Genomic DNA, 3,760 nt, shown 5'->3' with positions numbered 1-3,760 from the left:
CTTTTGCAATTTATACCATCAACAGAAGAACCAAATCTAAGGAAGATACCATCCTGAAAACCCATAAGCATGCTGAAACCACCACGGAACCTAAAGGAACCATTAGAAAAGGAGAACCCGCAACCTTACCGAGGCTCGTCCTTTTCGAAAAATCGTCCGAGGACGGACGACAATCTAAGGGGGGAGACGTTACACCACGACCGACCGGCCTAGGCGCACCCGGAGCCGAGACGTCAGCAAAAACCCAGCTGAGGCCCGTAGCAACAAGCGGAGGAACCAAACCAGCAACGAAACCATAAATTGACAATCGATGACGACTGCAGGATTCGATCGAACCACGCGGACAAAGGCTGCATCAGAATTGAACCACCGGAGGAACGACGAGTCAGCGGATTTAGTTTATTTAAGCTTTCTAGATTTAATTTTCAATTCAGTCTTGTGTGTAATTCAGTAGTGATCGGACATTAAAGTGTTAATCGTAGTAATAAAGTTTTTTTTAGTTCCCGCGATAAATCACAGCATAATTTATATATATATACCGTGCTGGAAATCCGTACACCTAAGCACATGATAATCTTCGACGGTCAATATAAAATCAAGAAATCACATTTTGCTTTAAACTGACATGTTTATTTATAGGTCTACTTATATTTTATCACTATTTTTAGCAAAATGATTGAAATTGCTCCGAAACTCGAAAAAATCATGTTCAAATAGAACCTGTTTTGAATCGAAATCCGTACACAGTTTTTTGTCTGAATCAAAACCCGTACACTTTTGAATCGAAATCCGCACACACGCGTTATAGACTGGATCAAAGTCCATACAACATTAAATCAAACTCCGTATAGATGAAGAAGTACAAAAATGAACATCTCTTATTTATAATTTATCTTTAAATTACCGAATAAGTATATTTTGAGGATCAACTGGCTCCTAAAGCTTCACACGGTTTTCTAATTTTTGACATCAGCTGAAATAGTGCAATTTTCGTAGCGTTTCGTAGTAACCGGAACGCCGCAACCTCTCGAAGCTTCCCGGTACGACTTTCCCTCGCGCACCTCAGTCACTGCTCGTTTAAAATTGTTTGCCGTATATTCATACTTGTTTTCTTCCATTATATGCTGAAAACAAGAAGAAAGTTCAACAATATATGCATGATACACACGCTGTACGGATTTCGATTCAAGCAAATAAAAAGAACCAACATCCGTACGGCAGAGTTTTTGTTGAATAAATACAACTTACACTATTTATTAGACAATATACAGCTCGAAAATGACAAAGACTTAGCTTTTCCATCAATTTTAAAATGATTCGCAGAGTAAAACACTTATATCCCACTTGAAAATCGTTTTTATCTGAAGAACGTTTCCTTAGTAAATTCTCTAACGATACAACGAAATGACAACTGAAACCGATACACGATTGATTTTTCATTTTTAATATTTTTTTTTTCATGGCCTACTGGCGCATAGTTTAATTTAACAGAAGGCCAACAACTCAACTGATATGTACATGTAACTATCATATGAATTTTCACTTTTATAATGCTTAAAACTGAAGAAAAACATCAAGGAGTACGGATTTCGATACTGTACGGGTTTCCATACCATTCTTAATTAGAAATCATACCGACAGTCACAGTGTGTGTATGTGCAGATTTTTATTCTCACTCACTTCTCTCGAAAATAGCCGGACCGATTTTCATAAAATTAGTGTCAAATGAAAGGTCTTGTTGTCCCATAAGATCTTAATCAATTTTATTGTAATCGGATTTTTAGTTTAGAGATTATGTTTCAAAATGCAAAAATCATGAAACATCATTATCTCGAAAATTACACAACCGAATTGAACAAAATTAGTTTCAAATGAACGGGCTACCTGAAATACCCTTAACTTTTGACTTTTATAAAGATTGAAATTGTGGTTCAAAAGGTATGAAAAGAAGCGTGTTCTAAAGACTGTTCAATCTCACTCATGTTTCTCAGAGATGGATGGACCGATTTTCATAAAATTAGTGTCAAATGGAAGGTCTAGTTGCCACATAAGACCGTATTGATTTGTTTTGTAATTGGACTATTACTTTTCCTGTTATGTTTAAAAATGTGAAACCCAGCTATAGAAAGGAACATATTCCGAAGACTACTTGAACTCACCTACTTTTCTCAGAGATGGCTGACCCGATTTCCACAAAATAGTGTCAAATAATAAGTCTAGCTGTCTCATAACACCCTATTGAATTTTACTAGTTGAGGGTAAACTAATGAACTATGATTGAATACGTGGTTTCAAAGTTTGGCTGCCCTATACGTTCCCATTTCATTTGATTATAATCGAACTTAAGCAACCGTTATGTATTAAATTGTTAATAAAACAACGAAAGTCTATTATCCCAAAGATTACATGACTCATTGGAACATAACTAGTGTCATACGAACGAGTCATCTCTCAAGCTTACAAATAACAAACTTCATAACAATATTATATGTGGCTCAAAAGTTATGGAAAGAAAAGAAATTCCACGACTATTTAAAACTATACCTGTTTTGATCGATATATGTGGCCTCAACTCATCGCCAATTGCTGTCTCGTCTGGAGTCCCTAAAGGCAGCCATCTCGGTCCTTTCCTTTTCCTGCTATACATGAACGATGTTCACAGCACCATCAAATGCTTCAAGCTATCGTACTCTGTCGACCTTAAGCTATACTTCGTCATAAAGGACCACGCTTCATTCCTCCATCAGCAACTGGAGCTGTTTGGAACTTGGTGCTGCATCAACCGGATGTCCCTGAACGTGTCTAAATGCTCAGCAATCTCGTTTGGCCGTAAGCATGCTCTATACCATCACAACTACTCGCTTTTTTGGTACTGAGTTGAAGCGTGAAACGACAGTAAAAGATCTAGGATTGCTACTTGATTCGAAGCTAAACTTTAAAGAACACGTTTCATTCATCGTATCGAAGGCTTCTTCCCAGTTAGGGTTTATATTAAGATTTTCTTTAAACGTTCCGCAACATTTATTGCCTAAAGGCTCTATTTTGTGCTCTGGTACGCCCAATACTGGAGTATGCTGCAATAATTTGGTGTCGTTTTTATCAAAATGACACACAGACACAAACAATGCGCGACACTCCAGCGAACGGAAATCATATGCTGACCCAGCGCATACCAGTTAATGTTAAACATAAACATATCGGCCGCGAGCCGTTTAGCGCTAAGCAAGAATGAATTGAATAAATAGAATTATACCGAACCTCGACGTGGTAGGTTCATTATATCGACGAAAGAAATGTTCCTAATTGACTTCTAAAATTGGTACACTTGATGGCGATCCTGCCAGGAGGTAACGAATAACTCTGTCCGGAGAAGATAAAATATAATATAAGAAGATTCAAGGCGTAATCTGCGACGAGGTGTACCTTTTGAAACACCGTTTTGTAATCAGTGAAATTTATTTATTTATTACAACAAAGATGGGCTGGTTTTCAGCCGATGAAATTATCGCGCCGGTGACCAACACCAACAGTAGTGAACGAAATCAAACCGCACTCGCCATAGCAGCCTGCGTGCTGGCGGCGGTCGCTGTGGGCTATTTAGCCATTAAATTGCTCGCAAAACTGCATCGGCAAGAAACTGAGCGAGTCCCCGACCGTGCGATACGCCTGCATAGTGCTACTGCAAAGTGTAACAAAGTAAAGACAGCGAGTACCAAAAGCAATAATAGTGACTATACCGAACTATAATTAAGTGAAAGCA

This window comes from Wyeomyia smithii, chromosome 3 (assembly GCF_029784165.1).
Source record: "Wyeomyia smithii strain HCP4-BCI-WySm-NY-G18 chromosome 3, ASM2978416v1, whole genome shotgun sequence".
Taxonomy (NCBI): domain Eukaryota; kingdom Metazoa; phylum Arthropoda; class Insecta; order Diptera; family Culicidae; genus Wyeomyia; species Wyeomyia smithii.
The sequence above is the reverse complement of the archived record's forward strand: the minus strand, read 5'-3'. Positions refer to the sequence as shown.